Consider the following 23191-nt stretch of genomic DNA (forward strand, 5'->3'; position numbering starts at 1 on the left):
GGATCAGGCGAGAGACTTCACGCATTACTTGCGGCGCTACCGTGGGATTTTAAGCTTCCCCTGCCCGGAAACCATCAGACTGATAAGTTTACCCGTTTCATAAACATTAGTTCTTACCCTGATACATTACTCAGTTTACTCCTCCTCATAACTCTTTCTCACCGTGTGTGGAGTAACCCCTGTAATAAACCCTTTAACTCTTGCTCTGTCTCCTGCTCATCAGTGCATACCGCATACATGTGATTACTACATATGTTCCCTCACACTGCCTGCACTGCTGTTCGAAACATAGAAGAAAAAAAATAAACACTCCTACTCATTTTTCCCCTGCAAAGGGTTGTCTTCTGAAGCCAGTTCCTGGCTACAGCGTTGAAGTTACGGAGGCGCATGATATCGCTGCCATGTGCCCAGTCACGTGCACGCCGACATCAGCTGCTGACCTCTGATTGGCCGGCAACTTATATTGCGGAGCACGGACCGCCACGTTCCTGAGCTGCAATACACTTCAGCTGATTGTGTGTCCGATTACCCACATTCAGCTGAAGTATTGGCTGGCGTTGGCGGCGTCCACACTACGGCATCATTTAATCGAAGGCACTCTTCAATAAAATGGTGCTGCAGTGCAGTATGCGCATGCGCTGCTCCCGACTCCACATGCGCATACGTCAAGTCTTCAGTCAGAATGACACATCTCCATTTACATTATAAATATAATGCATGACACAATACATGCAATACAGTCCACACCCTTACAGCATGACATTTATTGAAACCAAACAGCCCCCATTATAGTTAAGCTATGATAGTTCCCATGACCATTATTGGGTTTGACATCTAAAATATGAGATGTCAGCGATGAATATTATTATTTGACCTTTGTATTGTGTAAATGATCTACAAACAATGATTGGTTCTACATAAAACTTTGAAAATTTGCTCCCTGTTAAGCCTCACCCCATTTTTTCACTTTTGCTGGTATTTTTCGTGAAAAAGGAAACAATTTTAGTGGAAGTGGTCATCAAAGCGTATTTCCTGACCGTTCGGAGGGTGGAGGTGCTGCATTAGGGGTACTGTTAGCATAGTTACTGACCCATTACTTTGCTTGGAAGGACGCCATTGGCTTCATCTGCCTAAGGCTTCAAAATACCTTGTCCTGACCCTGATCATATTACTAAAGATACCAAAAAGCAGGTCTGTATATGAGAAGAATCTAACCAAAATCAACATAGATGTTTCATATATATATATATATATATATATATATATGTATTTGTGCATAAAAGTTGTTATGCAAATATGAAAAAGAAAGTGTGTAAATACAGTGACTTTCCGTAGAAAGGAGCAGATGATGACGATTCCGCTTCTCGGGCCTTGGTTTGCACTTGTGCTGGTTTTGGATATCCAGGTCTGGATCACACATGACAGAGAGGAGAAGAGCAGGAATGTGTGACATGTGATCTGTGTAGTTGGAGTTTTCCTGGATTCCTACAGCGTCGCGATCAACCATATGGCGTTCTGTCTGACCATGGGCAGGAAGGTGAAGGAGCAGCCGCTTCCTTCCATCTGTCCATGGCCTTGTAGGTGAAGGAGCAGCCACTTCCTTCTGTATGTACATGGCCAAGTAGGTGAAGGAGCCTCCGCTTCCTTCTTTCTGTAATATCCGGTAGGTGAAGGAGCAGCCACTTCCTTCTGTATGTACATGGCCAAGTAGGAGAAGGAGCAGCCGCTTCCTTCTTTCTGTAATATCCGGTAGGTGAAGGAGCAGCCGCTGCCTTCTTTCTGTAAATATCCGGTAGGTGTAGGAGCAGCCGCTGCCTTCTGTCTGTCCATATTCGGTAGTGTTCTCCTTAGCACCACATTGTAGATGAGTCATCCAGATGGTGACATAGCAAGTATTGCTGAAAAAATTCCTTCAATTTCAGCCTTTAATTACTTGCTATGTTGCTCCAGAGGAAGGCGAAAAATAACCCTGAGGACTCGTTGATGGATTGTCCTCATATCAAGGGAAAAAAATTCCTTCCTGATCCCAAATATGGCGATCGGAATAAATCCCTGGATGTTTGGTGCTCAAATCCACATGGGTGTTATGTGGTGGAAGCTCGGTAGGTTTGTCACAGTCCGGTTAATGAGAGTGTCCAGTTTTGTCGTCTCATCCGATTAATGTAAATCTTCATTCCTGGATGTTACTGGAATGGGGCTGATTGTTATCAGCTTAATAGTCTTGCTGTAAGAAGAGAAATATACACGTCTGAGAATCAGCTCCTCACATTCAGTATATACAGTGGTGTACTGGGGGATATAACAATGAGAGGTATAGTGGGTAAGTGCGTTACTGGGTAACATTATGGATGTCCGTATGTGTTGTACTTACAAAGTAATATGGGAATGGTGGGTCGGATCTGCCGCACTCCACATCGCTCCAGTCTATAGAGTGGAAGAACGGGTGGGACCTGATGGATGTTGTTATGGCAAATCGGGCAGATGGAGTTTTGCAGAGAAGCTAGAAAATGAAAGAGACCATTAGTCATTAGATCATGTATTATTACTGATAAGTTATTACACAATGTCTATGGACTGTCCACATCTTATCTTCTATCTATTCTTGTAGTCCACCGTCATCTTTATACATCTGATACTACTCACCCCTTTTATGATGTCAGTGGTATTAGTGCATATCCCTGGTGGAAAATAAGGAGTGTGCTCGCGCAGAGACTGGTGGTATTCGTCCAGTGAGCCTTTGCTGTAAAATGGCCAGTCACCTACACTCATCATATATAGGATGACTCCGAAGGAAAAGGAGTCTGCCAGATGGTTGTATCCTTCCTCATTCATTATCTGTGGGAACATGAGATTGGAGAGAAGTTGAATATTACGGGAAGAATGACACACAGAGAATATGAGTACCGGTCTGTGATTAGATGTAAGCAGGATACATAGAGATCAGATTATCCCTCAATCCTGCTATCGGCACCAATCACACAGAGATGTTCCTTACCTCAGGTGCTACGTAACCCTTAGTGCCAGCAATGTTCCTCACTAGGTCACCCTCAGATACATTCACGACTGATAAGCCAAAGTCGGAGATTTTGATGTGTCCGTTGTCTTGGAGGAGGATGTTCTCTGGCTTCAGGTCACTGCAGGGAGAAGGAGCAGACACTGATTGTGAGGATTATTCATGAAAATAACTTTCTACAATAGATATGTAAGGAGACAACAGAGAGTCCCAGGTGACAGATTTATGGAGGTGAAATGATTACCTATGTATGACGCTGTGTTCATGCAAGAATTGGAGTCCGCACACCATCTCTGCCGCAAAGAGTCTGTGGAATAGAAAGTAAAAGATGGATCAGTGGTTACATACGCAATCATACGGAGAACATGAGGAGATCACACACGTGTCCTTTTCACCTCATTATTTGCTCTTGTTGTCATTCTCTATTGCTCCAGGGCTACAATGTGCAGGCAGCGGATTATTAAGATTCAGTATAAGACATTTACCTTGTTGTCTTTGTGTTAAACATCATTGAATCTTTCATGTGGTGAAACAGGTCTCCTCCGGCCATATAGTCCATGGCTATTGCATATTCCATAGGTGTCTCCATAAACGCCCTCATAGACATTAGGTAGGGGCACCCGGCAGCCAGTCTCAGGACTTCGACCTCTGTAGAGATTATGTGCTCACAAGATCTCTTGTCCATGATCTTAATGGCCAGCAGTCCTTCATTGACCGGATCTGATGCCAAGCTGACCTGGAGAAAAATCACAACAGATCAGACCAAACTCCCATCTATTACTCTGTGATATGTCACTGGTTTATTCCAAGTATCATTACATATGAACATCCTGTAATGAATAAGTCCATCCCTCCTGTGTATCTGTGCAGGATACATTGAGGGTCACGGACAAATATAAATTGACACTTTTCCATAGCCTCCTTTTCCAAGATCTTTCAAGAACTCAAGACTGTAAAGGTCCATAGGTTGGTCTGTGTGGACCAGTCCTCTGTGTGGAGAAATCTGTACACTGGCATCACCAAGGCGTCGTGCCGGCATGTATGGTGTGTCGATGGACATCATTTCCACTCCGTCGATGGACATCTTATCCATTCCATCTGCAAGAGATGATACAAGATTTATTAGCCCCTTAGCGAACACATGATGGAAATGTTTGTCAGGTTGTGTAGTAAATGTATGGAGTGGGCTCAGGAGCTGAGCATGCATCGTACCAATGCCTGCTGTATTACATAGCTGCCACCTGCCTATATCTTCAGCGACCAGAGCGTTCTCCGATTACTGTAGTTTATCCATTTCAATGCTGACAATTGTATTTAAACTAAGTGACTTCCAATTTGTGTCCACGCAATTGCAGGGCATAATTGCTGGGGTTGATTGTTTGAAATGACTACCTGGACCTGCTGAAAGCCCCTGTCTCTCACTTTCCTTCTCCTGTGAAGACCAGCCTGGATTAATTTCATATGAGAACATTAATTTAGCTATATACAGTTCTAGCACAGTATATAGTACAAACGATCAGAAAATCACAGGTTCAAGTCCCCTAAGGAGACTAAAGAAAAGAAGTAAAAAATTGTTACAGAAGAAAACAGAAAATAAATGTAAAAACTGAAACTTTCCCATTAATAATAGCAATAATAATGATAATAATAATTTGCATCTCTATTATCACCACATCTATATTGGTCTGATACACAAAAATGCAATATTTATTATTATTATTAACGCAAACCGTAAACACTGAAATGAGAAAAAAAATGAAAATTGATTTTGTGAGAGTGCCGTATCCACCTAAACAATTGTAATGAAGAGATATCACAATGTCCGCTCTACCCAGGAAAGGTATCAATAAAAGCTACAACTCGACACGCAAAAAGTAAGTCGTCACACAGTTCCATCAAGCTATCAAAATCAAAAAGAGACAATGTCTCAAAATATGGGAACACAAACCAGTTATTTTTTTAAATTCACAATTTTCTTTCAACATCAAGTAAAATGAAAACCCCTATGTATATTCAGCATTGTCATAGTTGTCATTGACGTGGAGAAATATTTTGTGAGGTTCTTTTTACCACTCAATGAACACAGAGAAAAAAAAATACAAGAATCACTTTTTTGTTACCCACACTTTGAATCTTTTTCCTTATGTTCCAGAACATTGAATGGTAAAATAAATAACGTTCAAAACTACAGGTCTGTCCACTAAAAAAGCAAGTCCACATACGGCTACTTTGTCAGAGAAATTAAAAATAGTTATTGGTTTTATAAGGAGTAAGAAAAAAAAACGTACAGTTACCAGCTCAAGAAGGGGTTAACAAATATAGCTCCTGAAGAAATGTTACAATTTTATACAGCATTATGTAAATGAGCAGGAAATGTCTAATATTTGGGCTCCCATTTATCAAAACTGTCCATTAGCAAAAAGTTCCTGTTGCCCATAGCAACGAATCACAGCACAGATTCCATTTCTTAACATTCTATAGAACAATGAAAGCGCATTGTGATTGGTTGCTATGGACAACAAGGACAGTTTTTCTGCACTTTCTATAACTGTGGCCAGTACATAATATTAGAAATATAATCCCACTCACCCCAGTCTTATTATACTGAGCAGTGTCCATCTTACCTGGTCCCTCTTTATCCAGTGAGGTGTTTGGTGGAGAATCACTCAGCTGTGTGTTCTCTGGGATGGAGATGTTTTCAGCTGATGTCCTAGACCTCTGTAATGCACCATTCCCATTTATAATGGGTTTAGCATAGATGAGACCTCTTGTACATTGGACAACCCAGTCTCTGCTGTTCCTGATCCTCTTCTGGGCTGCCGCTCTTTGTAGGTTCGCTGTCTCCAGACTTTCAGATCTGGAGAATGTGACATGTCTCGGTGTTTCTTGGAGAACCTCTTCCAGCTCTAACTCTGCCCTGATGTTTCTCCACTTATTGAGGATGTCTTCTTTGTTCCTCCTCCGTATTTCAGGGACCAGATCTCCGATTTTTTTCAAGGAGATAAGAATGGCCCTCTGAAGCTCAGCGGAGGCTGCAGAGTGAGACTCCATGAGGGTCTCCACTTTCCTTTTCTCTGTAAGGATCTCATGCCTTTTTGACTTTCTCATTTTCTCCTGAGTTTGTCGTTTGTATGCCATTTCTGAGGCTTCAGTGTCCATGTCCGGTAATATAGAGTCTTTTCGCCCTAAAGCGAACAATGGTACCTGCTCTTCATTTATTCCTCTCTTCTCTCTCAGAACCCGACCTCTTTGGGCTCTTCTTCTCTCTTTATCCATTTTAGAATGAATTTTTGCTTTGTTCATCATGTAAAACAAAAGGGGTTGCCTTACCCTTGGGAGTCTGTAAGGCAGTGATTTCCCTCAGGCCGCTACAATAGAATATAGAATGTGAAGATGTCATCACATCACTTGTGACATCGGTTTTATTGTGATGTCACCATGAGAGAGATGATAGAGATAGCTAGATAGATAAGAGATAGAAATGAAATTTAAAGGATGATGAACCAAATTTTTGCGGCTGTATGCATGTACATATACACCCTGTGTGCACAATTTGTATTTTTGATTCATTTTATTATTGAACAACTATTGTGCTGCTGATTGATTCAAAATGTTAATAAATCTGAAACCTGAATATTTAGGAAATTAAAAATAAAGTTTTTTCTTTCTTAGGAGAATATCTCTGTGTGCAGAAGTATTGAGTAACTATTATTGTGCAGAATTATTATGCAACTAAATGAAAAACATACATTTTCTCATCTCATTTGTTTATTTTCCTCTTACAGTGAGAATGATAATCAAGGAACTCAAAAAGTTAAAAAATACATTTCTGGCATTTAAAAAATATATATCAGTGCCCAATATAGCCGCCCTTCTGTACATTAATAGACATAAGCCGCTCATCCATGGAGTATGTTGCAATCAGCTTTTTGGGCAACACCAACCACAGCCTCCCAGACCCCGGCATTAGATGCATTGATACATAATGTTTTAGAGGTTCCCAATTGGATTCAGGTCTGGGCCTGTTTTGGAGGTGGTAGTGGCCCCCTAACCTCTTGGACCCCTGTGTGGCTGTACAAATTGCACCAGGTCTGGGTCTGGGGATCATGGACTCATCAATACCTTCATCATTCATTAACTGCGTACCCAGTCTGGTCACATGAGGTCGAGTAATGTCCTGCACTAGGAGGAGCGCAGGGTCCACTGCACTGCGGTAAGGTCTGACAATGGCTCTGAGAATTTCATCCTGGTACCTAATAGCAGTCAGGAGCTGTTGGCTATCACATAGTACCCGTCCTCCCAGGTGATGGTGCAGACTGCATAACATTCACCACGGCGTCTCCAGACTATCACATCTGTCACTTGCTCAGTGTGAACATGCTCTCATCTGTGCCGAGAAGGTAGGACCGGCCAATTCTGGTGTTCTCAGGTTTGTGCCACTTGAATTACAAGGTGCTGAGCTGTTAGTAAGGAGGCTGCGAATAGGGAATTCAGGTGGGAGTAAGCGAGCCAGCAGAGGACCGGACAGAGACAGGAGATTGGCGATAGAAGTGTATGTTTTTTATTTTTTAACCAGTCTGTTTATTGTGCTTTTCATTCTGCAGAGACTACAAGAAAAAAAAAACAAAGGACAAATATAGATTGTGTTACTGAATATCTAAACTTTATTAACCAAACAATAGATGTGCACGAGTAATACAACAAGATGACCGGGGGTGCATATCCAAATAATAATGTGAATAATCTAAAGACTATAGAGATTGTGTGTCCGAAGAAGCAGCTGAATACAAAAATCCACTGATACACTTGGCACAGTGCAAATATGCTAACAACAATACATGTGCACATGTGAGCGTATACTGGTAATGAACTAAATGGAAACATAATCGAGGCAGCGCTCAACGATGGCCAGTTTACTAGTATAAATAATGGCCATTGGGAAATGGTTGTGCCTGTAGCAATGCTATTATATTGCCCCATGTAGGGTGATATAAGCACATGTTGATGTACGTGTTAGAATGACAGGGGAAGAGTCTTGAGGAGATCATTTGCATATTCCCAGTGCCTTCTAGGATAAGTGAAGAGTCTCCGCGAGCTCAACGATCACTGGGTTTTGGCCGTTGCAGCTGAAAAGAGGAAATCGGAAAACCAGGGGAAGAGTCTTGAGGAGATCATTTGCATATTCCCAGTGCCTTCTAGGATAAGTGAAGAGTCTCCGCGAGCTCAACGATCACTGGGTTTTGGCCGTTGCAGCTGAAAAGAGGAAATCGGAAAAACCGCGCGCCTATCGGCGCGCGAATTTTGGCTCATCTTTCATCGTTTCTAAGAAATCTCAAGATGGAAGAGGCCAGGAGCCATTTGGTGAGCTGCATTTCTTGCTACATGTTCACAGATTTACCAGTGGAAAAGCCAAACTTCACCTGCCACAAATGCAAGCTTGTGTCCCTGTTGGAGGAAAAGTTGCAAAATCTCGAAGAGAGGTTAGCTACATTGAAGATCATTAAGGACGGTGAAGAGTTCTTAGACAGAGCAGAATTATCTCTTCATGTTACAGAAAGAGAAGAAATTCGAAGTGCACCTGAAGAAACAGAGGAATGGAGACATGTGACCCAGAGAAGCAGGAGGATCAGGAGGCAGTCAGCACCCATACTGCTCAGAAACCAGTACCAGGCTCTCACGCAGGAAAACGATGAAGAAATACATCAGGATAAGACTTTGCCAACAAACAACAACCATGTACGCCTTCAGAGTCCTCCCGGATGGAGAAAGAAGAAAAATGTTGTGAAGAACAAACGGAGAGTGGTGGTCATGGGGGATTCCCTGTTGAGAGGTACAGAGGCCGCTATCTGCAGACCGGATATAACTTCAAGAGAAATGTGCTGTCTTCCAGGTGCAAAAATTAAAGATGTGTCTGACAGGATATCAGGACTCTTCAGACCTACAGATGACTACCCATTCCTGCTACTACATGTGGGGACAAATGACACCGCAAGAAACGACCTGGAAACCATCTGCAGAGACTTTGAAGACTTAGGCAAGAAAGTGAAAGAACTGGGAGCGCAGGTGGTCTTCTCTTCCATCCTCCCAGTGGATGGCCATGGAACAAGGAGGTGGAATAAGATTCTGCAGGTGAACAACTGGCTACGTCGATGGTGCCGTCAGCAACGATTTGGATTTCTGGATCACGGAGTGAACTACTTATACGATGGACTACTTGCTAGAGATGGGGTGCACCTTACGAAGACTGGAAAGTATGTATTTGGAAGTCGCCTTGCTACACTTGTAAGGAGAGCTTTAAACTAGAACAACATGGGAAGGGAAGCAAAAGACCAGAAAAAGCCATACACCTGACAAATGCTATTGAGAACTCTGCTATTAGAAGTGGAAAGGAAGAACAGGAAGAACAAAGACGAAAGAATCTAATTAATAAAAATATTGGAGAAAGAGAAACCAATCACAAACTAAAATGTTTCTATACTAATGCACAAAGCATGGGCAACAAACAAGGAGAATTGGAACTACTAACACAGGAAAAGAAATATGATGTCATTGGAATCACTGAAACTTGGTGGGACAATACACATGATTGGAATACAAGACTAGAAGGATACAACTTATTTGCAAGAAACAGACTTGATAAACGAGGAGGAGGTGTCGCATTGTATGTTAGAAACGCGTATGTCTGCACAGAGATTGAATCTTCAGAGACTGGGAGTTCTGTGGAAACTGTTTGGGTAAGAATACAAGGACAGAACAATGGAAAGGACACCATCGTAGGCATTTACTACAGGCCGCCTGTGCAAGCTGAAGATATGGATGAACTCTTTATGCATCAAATGGCCAAGTTCTCCAAAAAATATGACATAGTTGTCATGGGAGATTTCAACTATCCAGACATTTGTTGGGAATCTCTCTCAGGCAAAACTAACAGGTCAAGGAAATTCTTATCCTCTCTTGCTGACAACTTTATCTTCCAAAAGGTAGGGGAGAAAACAAGGGGAACTGCTACCTTGGATCTAATCCTTATAAACAGGGAGGAAATGGTTGAGGAGGTAAAAGTGGCTGGGACCCTAGGAGGTAGCGACCATGCTATTTTAGAATTTTGGATAACTAGAGGTGGAAGACCTGTGAAGACTCAGACGTCAAGGTTAGATTTCAGAAAGGCAGATTTTAAGGGATTCAGAAAGAGAATTGGAGGGATCCAATGGCTGGATATCCTAAAAGACAAAAATGTCCAGGAGGGATGGGAAATCTTGAAAAATGAAATTCTCAAAGCACAGTTGTTAACAATTCCGAAAAGAGGGAAGAATAGGAAGCATTTAAGGAAACCAGGATGGATGAACACAGAACTTAAGCACATGCTAAAAAGGAAGAAAAAAATGTTTATAAAATGGAAAGAGGGAGGCATATCTAAAGAAGAATATAATGCTGTCTGCAGAACCTGCAGGGCACAAATCAGATTATCTAAAGCTGAAAATGAATTGAGGCTTGCAAGAGATGTCAAAAGCAATAATAAAGGATTTTGGGGATATGTCAAAAGTAAAAGAAAAGTCAAAGATGCTATAGGATTTTTACAGGATGAAAATGAGGAAATGGTAAGACAGGATGTTGAGAAGGCCGAACTTTTAAATTCCTATTTTGCATCTGTTTTCTCTCAGAAAGGAAATGTAACATCAACTGTTATTCACTGTCCTATTAAGGGAATAGAAGAATCCAGGATATCTATAAACAGAAAGATTGTGAGGAAACACTTAGCTAACCTAAATGAATTCAAGTCTCCAGGTCCAGATGAATTACACCCCAGAGTACTGAAGGAGATAGCAGAAGAAATTTTTGAACCCCTCTCCATAATCTTTGAAAATTCTTGGAGAACAGGAGAAGTGCCAGAAGACTGGAGAAGAGCAAATGTTGTTCCTATCTTCAAAAAGGGGAAGAAGGTGGACCCAGGCAACTATAGGCCGGTGAGTCTGACTTCTATACCAGGAAAGATCTTTGAACAAATTATTAAACAACATGTATGTCAATACCTGGATAAGAATGAAGTGATTAAACAGAGTCAGCATGGGTTTGTAACTAATAAGTCATGTCAGACTAACTTAATTTCCTTCTATGACGGTATCACTGATTGGGTGGATCAAGGAAATGCTGTAGATATAGTATATCTTGACTTCAGCAAAGCATTTGACAAAGTCTCTCATACAATGCTTATTGAAAAAATGACTAAGTATGGAATGGACATGGCAACTGTTAGGTGGATTCATAACTGGCTTAGTGATCGGACCCAAAGAGTGGTCGTAAATGGCTGCACATCCAGTTGGAAGAATGTCTCAAGTGGGGTACCACAGGGCTCTGTCCTGGGCCCTGTATTGTTCAACATCTTTATCAACGATTTAGATGAAGGAATTGAGGGTAAACTGATTAAATTTGCTGATGACACAAAGCTAGGAGGGATAGCTAATACTAGAGAAGAGAGAGAGAGGATTCAAAAAGATATAAATAAACTGGAGAAGTGGGCAGCAACAAACAGAATGGTTTTTAACAGGGAAAAATGCAAAGTACTACATCTGGGCAATAAAAATGAAAAAAGCATATATAGAATGGGAGGAATAGGGCTAAGTGACAGCACATGTGAAAAAGACTTGGGTATACTAATAGATCACAGACTGAATATGAGTCAACAGTGTGATGCAGCAGCAAAAAAGGCAAATGCAATTCTAGGATGTATTAACAGAAGCATACAGTCTAGATCACGTGAAGTCATTATTTCCCTCTACTCCTCTTTGGTCAGACCTCATCTGGAATATTGTGTCCAGTTTTGGGCACCACATTTTAAAAAAGACATCAACAAACTGGAGCAAGTTCAGAAAAGAGCGACCAGAATGGTGACCGGTCTGCAAACCCTGTCTTATGAGGAAAGGTTGCAGGATTTGGGAATGTTTAGTTTGCAAAAGAGAAGACTGAGAGGAGACTTAATAGCTGTCTACAAATATCTAAAGGGCTGTCACATTGTAGAAGGATCAACTTTATTCTCATTTGCACAAGGAAAGACTAGAAGCAATGGGATGAAACTGAATGGGAGGAGACACAGATTAGATATTAGAAAAAACTTTTTGACAGTTAGAGTGATCAATGAGTGGAACAGGCTGCCACGAGAAGTGGTGAGTTCTCCTTCAATGGAAGTCTTCAAACAGAGGCTGGACAGACATCTGACTGGGATGATTTAGCGAATCCTGCTTTGAGCAGGGGGTTGGACCAGATGGCCCAGGAGGTCCCTTCCAACTCTACGATTCTATGATTCTATGATTCTATGACAAGGTGTTAAAGTGTAGAGATACATACAGTTTACAAAGTGATTCCGGTCAAATGACCGTGTTATGAACTTATTGTGCGCATGCCGCGAATCCCGTCACCCTTGCGTCCCACGCCTCGAGATGAACATCACGATCCTAGTCACGCGAGCAGGCCAGCGCCAAGCCCTACATGACGTAGACACAGACCGGACGTCAGCCTGAAGAATGTGACGAAGGATCAGGGACTCCACATAGGCATAAAGTGTAAAGTGACTATGTGCAATTGCAAAAATAAGATAATTGCGCAACAAATAATAACTCACGGGTCAAAAATACCACATGATCATTAAGCAATGTGCAAGGTGCAAAGTAGTGATTCTAACTAATTACATATATTTGTATTTAAGGCATAATTACCGACATAATCAATAAAACAAGAACCAAACAGCTTACCTAGATAACAAACATCAATGATCCCACCATTACTATAAGACAATAAAAATGGAGAGAGAATAAATATAGTCAAATGAACAAAAAATAATATGATTACAATGTTGACATGTATAAAGTTAGAACCATATATGGAACAACCATTAATATTAGGCCATTAGGAGTTATTTACAATGCATCATATGAGGAGCAAAAAAGTATCGTAATAATTAACTTGAATTGTTCTAGATGATATATATCACTAATAATACAGCATCAAATCTTCATATTTCCGCATAAGTTTTGTTGCGTTTAGCAACAACCAAAGGTGTTATGAATGAGTCACCGAAGGAGGAAAAAACAAAAATACAAGCTAAGTCCTGAAAACCAGAGAGGTTGGTAGCTATCGGATTGCATACCCCTGATCCTATTCACCACAACTAACAGTAGCCGTGGGGGGTTCCTACGGTGCCCTAGACCCTTCGTTCACAGCCGGAGAACTAAATAAGCCTATAGAAAGAAAGGGGAAATCTAAACTGCCCCAAAGCAATAGACAGCCCCCAACATGTATTGTCGGTGAAAAGCAGATGAAAACACAGACAGAAAGACAGGCTGAGCAAACGATGGGGCCCAAATAACTAAATAGGAAAGGACAGAAAAGATGCTGGCTGCAATCCGCAAAAAACCCTACCAAAAATGTCCCAACCGTCTGATATGGAAAAAGGCCCTGAAGTCGCTAGACTTCAAAATCACTATATCAGCACTCAGGTACATTCTGAAAACAGAGCAAAGAGATAAACTGATCAGAGACAAAAATGGAGCTCAGCCCGTCCCAACAAAGGCAGGCTGAACACAAAACACGAAGCAAACAGACAAAATCTCATGGCAAAATAAGAGAGCAAAAACTTAGCTTTCAGTAGACAGGACTAACTGGTTGCAAGAGCTCAGAGCAGAAAGGATCACCAGCACCCCTGTAGGGTGTCAGCTGCCTTATATCCACTCAGTGATTCCGGGTGTCCAAACAGGCTCCACCTGTTCAGATGACAGGTTCTTCTCAACCCAATCAATTTCACTACCTCTCTTCACCAGCAGAGGGAGTTCATCAGACATCAACGGTGAAGGGGAAAATGAACTCACAACACTAAGGTTTCTCAGGTATTACATTAGATATACCTGGATCGTGTAAAAGAATAGGCCAAAACTTAGAGATGATACCAGTCATCTCATGCCATCTAGAGTGAAAATTTATGATGAACCGCACATGACCATCTGTTTCTTTATTTTTTGCCTCAGAAATTAACAACGATTGCCGATCAGTTTCTTTGGCTCTAACAAAAGCATTATGCACAATATCTCTCCGATAACCCCTTTTTGAAAAATCTATTCGTCAGTTCATTGGCCTGTTTTTCGAAAACATCTTGTCGACCACAGATACGTCTAGTTCTTAAGAAATTGTCCTGTTTGTATCGCACAGATAATATGCGCTGGATGTGATGAACTGGCATGGAGCAATGCATTAACACTCGTTTCTTTCAGGCAGATGGAAGGGACAAGTAATCCTGTGTCATCAACCGATATCTTCAGATCCAGAAAATTTATGGAATCCTGTTTAATCGTGCAGGTAAGTTTAATATTAATACTGTTTTCATTCAAATATTGAAGGAATCCTTCCAATTGCACTTTGGAACCGTGCCAGACAAACAAAATATCATCGATGAATCTCATCCATAATACAACTCTGGGGCGGACAGACTGTAGTGGGCCCCTGTGCAAGAAATTTTTCGGGCCCCCCCCAACCCTTAGTAGAGCAACAAAGTTATTTGTTATTTGTTGTTATCTAATATTGAGGCTATGCAGGGCTGGATATAATATCTGTATAGAACATAATGTAACCCCCCATAGAATATAATGCAGTCCCCCCATATAGTATAATGCAGCCCCTCCATAGAATATATAGCAACCCCCTCATAGGATATAACGCAGCCCCTTATATAGTGTAATGTAGCCCCTCCATAGAATACAATGTAGCTCTCCTCATATAGTATAATGCAGCCCCCATAGAATATAATAAATATAATACAGCCCCCCTATAGAATATAATGTAGCCCCAAATAGAATATAATACAGCCCACCTCCCCATAGAATATTATGTAGCCCCCCCATATTATATAACACAGCCTCCCCTTATAGAATATAATGTAAAATGTACCCCCATGGTATATAACAGCTGCATAGTATATAGCCCATTACCACATGGTATACAGCCCAGCCCACCATGTTATACAGCCCATCATGGTATATAGCCCCCCCAGCATGGTATAATACAGCCCAGCATGGTATAATACAGCCCAGCATGGTATATAACACAGCCGCATATGTTAGATAGCCCAGCCCACCATGGTATATAGGCCCCCAGAATGGTATAAGACAGCCCAGCATGGTATATAGGCCCCCCAGCATGGTATAATACAGCCCAGCATGGTATAATACAGCCCAGCATGGTATATAGCCAGCCCAGCATGGTATATAGCCCCCCCAGCATGGTATAATACAGCCCAGCATGGTATATAACCTTGAACCCCAGGTGCTTCACAGAAGTTTCTATCATTGAGCCGTGAAAATAAAAAAAATCTTAATTTTACCACAAAAAAGTTTTTTAGCCCCAAATTTTGCATTTTCATAAGAGTAACAGGTGAGATTGCGCCATACAATTTGTCGTGCAATTTATCCTGAGTATGCTGATACCCAATATGTGGAGAAAAACTAATGTTTGGGTGCACAGCAGGGCTTGGAAGTGAATGAATGCCATTTGACTTTTTGAATGCAAAGTTTGCTGGAATAATTACCGGACATCATGTCGCGTTTGGAGTGCCCCTGATGTGCCTAAACAGTGAAAACACCACACACCATGTACGGCCCAACAAACACTGTCAGAATATTAGGAATGTTTTTTTATTACATAATCTATCAAAATATTTCTGTAGAACACAACAGAAAGCCCCAAGACTATTAAAACTCACTATTAGGCCGGAGTCACACTACAGCGAGATACGGCCGAGTCTCGCAGGTTAAAACCAAGCTCTGGCACCGGCACTCCGGAGCGGAGCGTGCAGCTCCATGTATTGCTGTGCGGCTGCATGCTCCGCTCCAGAGTGCCGGCGCCAGAGCTTGGTTTTAACCTGCGAGACTCGGCCGTATCTCGCTGTGTGTGATCCCGGCCTTATTGACCAAATACTGGATAATTATCCTGATCATTACAGGAGCTTAATAAATAGGAAGAGCTATTGGATATTTAAATTGTGCACACTAGCTCCTGAAGGCTTGAATCTTACTACTGAAAATGTGGCGAAATAACATTATTTGCATTTTTATTTTTAATTTTTATCTATCATATTTTAATTGTTTTTATGCACTATATTTATTACTGTTTGTTTTTTCCTTATATTCCTCTGATTTTATATATTCATTTTGTCATATAGATTGTCATTGGTTGATTGTTTATGTTACCCTATTGGTCGCTTGAGTTTAATAAATACACCTTCCTGTTGTAATCACATTGCTACCTGATGAAGAAGGCGTTGTCCGTTGAACCGCGTAGTGGAATAAAGTTAATCAATTTTACCCTTGGATCCCCAGCGCTCCTTTGACCGTGTTCATTTTGTTCTAAACACCACACAAGTGACATTTTGGAAACTAGGCCCTCCAGGGAACTTATTTAGATGTGTGGTGAGAAGCTTGAACCCCCAGGTGCTTCACAAGCGTTTATAACATTGAGTCGTAAAAATAATGAAAAGTTCCCCACAAAAATGTTATTTTAGCACCAAATTTTTTATTTTCACAAGAGTAACAGGAGAAAATGGAACCCTAAATTTGTGGTGCAAAACTACTTTTGAGGCACAGTGCAAAGCTCAGAAGGAAAGAAACAACATATTGGAGTTCAGATTTAACTGGACTGGTTTGTGGGAGCCATGTCACATTGGCAGAGATCTTGAAGTGCCAGAACAGCTGATTCCCCATATAAGACACAATTTTACAAACTAAATCTCTTGATGAATTCATCTAGATGTGCAATGAGCATATTGACACTACAGGTGTGTCACAGAATTTTATACCATTGGGCTGTGAAGAAAAAAATAACATTTTTACCATCAAAATTTTGTTTTAGCCTCAGATTTTACATTTTCATACTTGGAAATGGGTAAAAATGGCCAGACAATTTGTCCCACAATTTCTGCTGAATGTAGAATTACCCCATATGTGGATGTACAGTACAGCTTACCCATATGGCGAGACTCAGGAGGTACGGAGCGCTATTTGCTTCCTGAGAGCAGATTTTCCTAGTATCCTCTTGAGGAAATTCTACTCATTTGAGAATTTATCCACAGGTGCCGTGACAATTTTGACTCCATGGGTGTTTTCCAGAAACAAGCAGCAGTGTATGTTGCTGGGTGAAAATTGCAAACTGCCATAGTGACCAGTACGTTGTAGTGACCGTACATTGTTCCCAGCTCATGCACCTGTAAATTAGGCAGGTTCTCATCTCTACAGCAATGCCAAAAATGTGAATGCTAACTGCGGTTTAGGCAACTTTGGGGCTCAGAAGGGAGGGGGGCATTTGGAATTGGGAGCGCAGAATATGTTTAATTTGTTTTGGGTGGGCAAGGAGCCATTTAATTTTTCCAGAGCCTTTGTACTGCAATTAACGTGGAAGTCCCCTATATTTCCATTAACAGATGATGGACCTGAGCAGCGTCGGACTGGAGCAACTTGGGCCCACCAGAGAAAATTATCCTTGGGGCCCACTATGTATCTACATAGAAATAAGTACAAGACCACCAATTGCGTGGTAAAACACGCTAATATCAGGGTATAATATAATGTAGTACACGTCTTAATTATGTAGCAGGGGGTGGGATAGCCCCCTCATAGAATATAAAGTAGCCCCCCTAATAGAATATAATGTAGCCTCCCTCATGGAATATAATGCAGACCCCCTTATAGGGTATAATGCAGCACCCCACAAAATATAATGCAACCCCCTCATAAGGTATAATGCGGTACCCCAATAGAATATAATGTAGCACCCTCATAGGGCATAATGCAGCCCCCCTCATATAGTATAATGCAGCCCCTCCACAGAATATAATGCAGCCCCTACAGAGTATAATGCAACCCCCTCATAAGGTATAATGCAGCCCCCCATAGAATATAGTGTAACCCCCTCATAGGGCATAATGCAGCCCTCCTCATATAGAATGATGTAGCCCCCCAAGAATAAAATGTAGCCCCTGAGAGAATAATGCAGCCCCCACACGGAATAAAATGCAGCCCCCCACAGAATATAATGTAGCCCCCTCGTAAAGTATAACACAGCCCCGTCATAGGGTATAATGCAGCCCTCCTCATAGGGTATACTGCAGCCCCCTCCATCATTGTTCTTCCCCTCCACCCCCATCTTTGTCATCATCACCACCTCCATCATTGCCTTCTCACCAACCACCCCTATTCATTGCAACTTTCCACCACTTCCATCTTTGCCTCCTCCCTCACCACCATTGTCCTTTCCACCACTACCATCATTGTCCTTTCCACCAGAACCATCATTGCTTTCTCCCCCACCACCCCATCATTGCCAATTCCACCACCTCCATCATTGGCTCCTCCCCCATCACCCCCATCGTCCTTTTCACCAGCACCAACATTGCCTTCTCCCCCACCACCCCATCACTGCTCTCTCCATCACCCACATTATTGCCAATCTTCAATACACACACAGCACCTCACCACTCTCACACACCCACACACATGAAGCACTGCACTGCATCACATATACACACACGCATGCAGGCAGACAGACACACACAGAACCACTCACCTCTCCTCACGTTCCTCGCAGTCGCAGCACATCCCGGCAGCATCTTCGTCGCCGGCAGCTTTCTCTCTGATGATGTCATCCAACTGCGCTGTGTCAGACAGGAAGCAGGATGATATCGGATTCCTGCAGCTCGGCTCCGCTTTTAAGCTCCGCTCTACTGCCAAGCTGCAGGGATCGCTCCCTGCCCACCGATTGCCCTCAGAGTTAGCTGCCTCCTCCGGGGTTTAGATGTAGCCGCACTGGCTTTACATGTGGGCAGTGTTAGACTCAGCCTGCGGCTAACACGGCCCACTATTTAAAAAAACGATACCGGAGATATCCGTGTCCGTGTGTCAATTTGTCACATTCCACCTCTTAGCCGCAGACGTTTTTAATCACAGCAGGGCCACCACTCCTCCACAGAGATATAGATTTCAGTCTAAGGAGAGGATTTACATAGGTTCCTATACAGATGAACGCTTTAGTCTAAGTGAGGATTGTCATGGTTAGGGTCCCGGAAAACAAGAAGCGCCTTACCGTGGCTTCCAGGTACACATAAATTGGCCATTTAATGTGCTAAGCTTTCTCAATTTTTCATATGCAATAATGCAATTCATTTTTCATATTTCATGATGGCATTCTATGGTGCTACAGTGTGCTTCCTATTTTGTTTGAGTGTATATGAGTTGGTTACTCTAGGTTAAGCACATGTTCACATTTAATTTATGCTTGGATGTGACGGTCAGTTTTTTTGAAATTTGTATTCATTAACCTTCTGACTGAGCACTCCACCTCTTAGCCACAGGCGTTTTTAATCACAGCAGGGCCACCACCCCTCAACAGAGATATAAATTTCAGTCAAAGGAGAGGATTTACATAGGTTCCCATACAGATGAACACTTTAGTCTAAGTGAGGATTGGCAAAGTTAGGGTCCTGGAAAACGAGAAATGCCTTACCGTGGCTTTCAGGTACACATAAATTGGCCATTTTATACGCTAAGCTTTCGCAATTTTTCATATTTCTAATGCAGTAATGCAATTCATTTTTCATATTTCATGTTTACATGCTATGGCGCTACAATGTGCTTCCTATTTTGTTTGAGTATCTACAGCATGCTATCATGCTGTAGATAAGCTCCTGAACCGACCTGCAAGTGAAGAAAAATAAGTTTTATTATACTCACCCAGGGTGCAGTCCGGTTCGATGGGTGTCGCAGGTCCGGGTCCGGCGCCTCCCATCTTCTTACGATGCCATCCTCCTGCTTGGTTTGTGGCTCCCCGGCATCGCACTCTGGCACAGGCTTATTTATCTGCCCTGTTGAGGAAAGAGCAAAGTACTGCAGTGCACAGGCACTGGGCCTCTCTGACCTTTCCCGGGACCTGCACACTGCAGTACCTTGCTCTGCCCTTAACAGGGCAGATAAGTATACCTACACAGGAGTGCGATGCCTGGGAGCCATGAAGCAAGCAGGAGGGTGGCATCCGAAGAAGATGAGAGGCGCCAGACCTAGACCTGCGACACCCATCGGACCAGACCGCCCCCCAGGTGAGTATAATAAAACTTATTTTTCTTATCTTTCAGGTCAGATTGGGGGCTTATCTACAGCATTATACAATGCTGTAGATAAGCCCTAAAAGGCAGTGGCCGCATCTTAAAGCGGCCAAAACAGGTGACAGGTTCCTTTTAACACAGTCCCTTAGTATATAGTGTACTCGCTTATTATACATAGCATAGGCCCTTAGTATATAGTGTACTTACGTATTATATATAGCACAGTTCCTTATTATATAGTGTACTAGCTTATTATGTGTAGCGCCATCCCTCAGTATATAGTGTAGTCACTTTTTATATATAGCAGTCCCTTAGTATATACTGTACTCACTTATTATGTATAACACCATCCTTAGTTACATAGTTTCCTCTTTTGTTATGTATAACACCATCCCTTATTACATACCATCCTCTCTAGTTATATATGGTGCCGTCATTTATTATATAGCTTCCTCTGCTGTTATGTACAGTGCTGTCTCTTACATAGTGTATTCTTGTTCATTTTGTTATTAACAGCGCCCTCTTTTATTACATAGTCCACTCTCTTGTTAGATATAAAATGACTGCTGATGGAGGAGCCGATGACCAGACTACCACTCCATTAGAAAAGAAGCTTTCCCATGCTCCATCAGCCATCATTGCATTATATATCTAACAAGAGAGGACGGTATGTAATAAAAACAGGGCTTTACATAATCCAATATGTAAGGAACGGTGCTGTACATAGCAAGAGAGGGCACTGTATAAGGGACGGCAATATACATAATAATGTGTGTGTGTGTGTAGTTTTGTCACCACAAAAGGAGGGGGGCCCAGATACATTTCTTGCACAGGGGCTCCAAGCTCTCAGTGTCTGCCCCTGACCTGACTCTAAAATAGTTTATAGCATCTAATGTGTTATACAGATAATACAAAATCCCAATGGCAGGAATCATACTATCAAATAGCGGTCAAAGAAAATACCCAAACCACCAAATGGCATTAGCCGTAGGTAAACTCCACCAAACTTGTACACATGCAAAAAAAAAAAGGGAGTCTATATCCTCAAATAAAATCACATCTTTATTTTATTAATAGATACATCACAAATATATAAATAGATGAGATAATACAATAATATTATGGCAGAGTGTCAAAAAGAGACCTAGGTGCAACACAAGTGCAGGGCTAGTGACAGCAGGAAATCCTAATATATACAGTATGTTGCCAATGCAACTATATTCCAGAGGCCCCAGAGACACAAATTAGCAGAGGCATAGTAATCCCCTAGTGAGGTGTAGCCATCACAATAATCCCTTGCTTATCAGTCATTATGTCATAACCCCATTATTTCTTAGCCATAGCTGTCAAGAGAACCGCATGCTGCGCCCCGACGCGCGTTTCTCGTGGGCCCCAGGAGAAACTCATGTTAACTTATGCTACTGGACAGGCTACACCACTTCCTTTCTTTATCAGACGCACGGCGGTACGTATTGTCGATGATGCCCAAAAAGAGCATGTACTTGAGTGGATGGCAAGGGCAGCTTCATGTGTCCTCTCCTCCTCGTCCTCCATCTCAACATCACACCCTGTGCAGTCCACAGAAGTGGCACCAAAATTCCCTTTGCTTCCCCCCATGTCCCAACTATCCAATCGTTCAACTGACGTACAAAACCACAGATGGGTGAGTCTGAAAACCTGTTCACACATTCTATGCCATGTTCATCAGAAGTGTACTCAAAAGCTTCGCAGAGTCAAGAGGAGGAGATCTGCACTGATGCAGGGCAAGATGAAGTACGGTCCGAACATCTTCCTGACCCTCGTCATCAGATGTTAACCCCTGGTTGTGGAGGTGATTCTGATAAGACTCAGATATCTGAGGCTCACGCAGACTGTACTGTGCTGTCAAGGCAAGAAGAGGAGGATGACTCCAATGGTGAGGAATGTGATAACACAGAGGAGGATGATGATGATGTGTTACATCCCAGTTGGTGTGAACATAGAGGCACACAGCTGAGCAGGTCATCTGAAAAGGAAGACGAGGAGGTTATGTTGCGCCATACGTCACAGACACAAAGTGATGCAGCCGTGACGAGCAATGCATCCTCAGCCACAACTGTACTTGTGACCAGCAGCGCCTGCAGGTCTGCAGCTCGCAGGGGTGGCAAGGGTTGCCTAACCTGGGCCATTTTTGACACTGCAAAGGATGAGCCAACTCACATAATCTGCCAAATTTGAAAAAAAAACTGAGTCAAGGTAAAAATTGCAATAATTTGACTACTACATGTATGAACCTTCACATGCGCAATCAACATGCTTTACTGTGGTAATCCCAGTGTGCAAAAATGCGGACCTCAACAACCATCATCCACTCCATCATTCACATTTGCTGCTTCTTCCTCCTCCTCTGTTAAGAGGACTTTTCGCAGACTGTACAGACTAGGTGATATTGCATTTTTTAGTGTGATGCAATAATGTCACGTAACTGCACTCTGTAATATCTTTAGTGTGGCTTCTGTGCCTGCTGCTGCTGATGTTAACACAAATTTGTGGAAATGTGAACAGTCATGGTTGGTCTACATCTGCTGGGTTAGCTGTAGTGGAAGACGTCTCGGTCCCAATTATACTATTTCTATTCTCGTGACATTTATTCCACTTCGGTGGTGTCAGGCCCTCATTTTTTAAAATGTGAACACTTCTGGTTGAGTGTGCCTCTGCTGGATTGGGTGTAGTGGAAGACCTGTCGGTCCCTATTATACTATCTCTACTCTCATGAAATTGATGCCACTTTGGTTGTGTCTACCAATAATTTTTGGAAATGTCAACACTCCTGGTTGGGTGTTCATCTGTTGGATTAGGTGTAGTGGAAGACCTATCGACCCCTATTATTCTATTTCTACTCTCGTGAAATTGATGCCACTTATGTGGTGTAAGGCTCATTTGTTTAAATGTGAACACTCCTGGTTGAGTGTCCATCTGCTGGATTTGGTTTAGTGGCATACCTGTCAGTCCCTATTATACTATTTCTACTCTCGTGAAATTGATGCCACTTTGGTGGTGTTTGGTGAACACTC

General features: G+C 42.2%; 1 protein-coding gene across 2 annotated transcripts in view; it reads left to right on the top strand.

Annotated features, from left to right (window-relative positions):
• The window catches only part of LOC141051099 (uncharacterized), an 82154-nt gene that overhangs the window by 44338 nt on the left and 14625 nt on the right, over positions 1-23191 (top strand). For both annotated transcript variants that reach the window (XM_073547977.1, XM_073547976.1), the window contains exon 2: positions 14269-14353. The gene's annotated coding sequence lies outside the window, so the exon portion shown is untranslated. The remainder of the gene's footprint in view (positions 1-14268; positions 14354-23191) is intronic.

Source organism: Dendrobates tinctorius, unplaced genomic scaffold (assembly GCF_039654945.1).
Source record: "Dendrobates tinctorius isolate UK_male_01 unplaced genomic scaffold, ASM3965494v1 ptg000155l, whole genome shotgun sequence".
Taxonomy (NCBI): domain Eukaryota; kingdom Metazoa; phylum Chordata; class Amphibia; order Anura; family Dendrobatidae; genus Dendrobates; species Dendrobates tinctorius.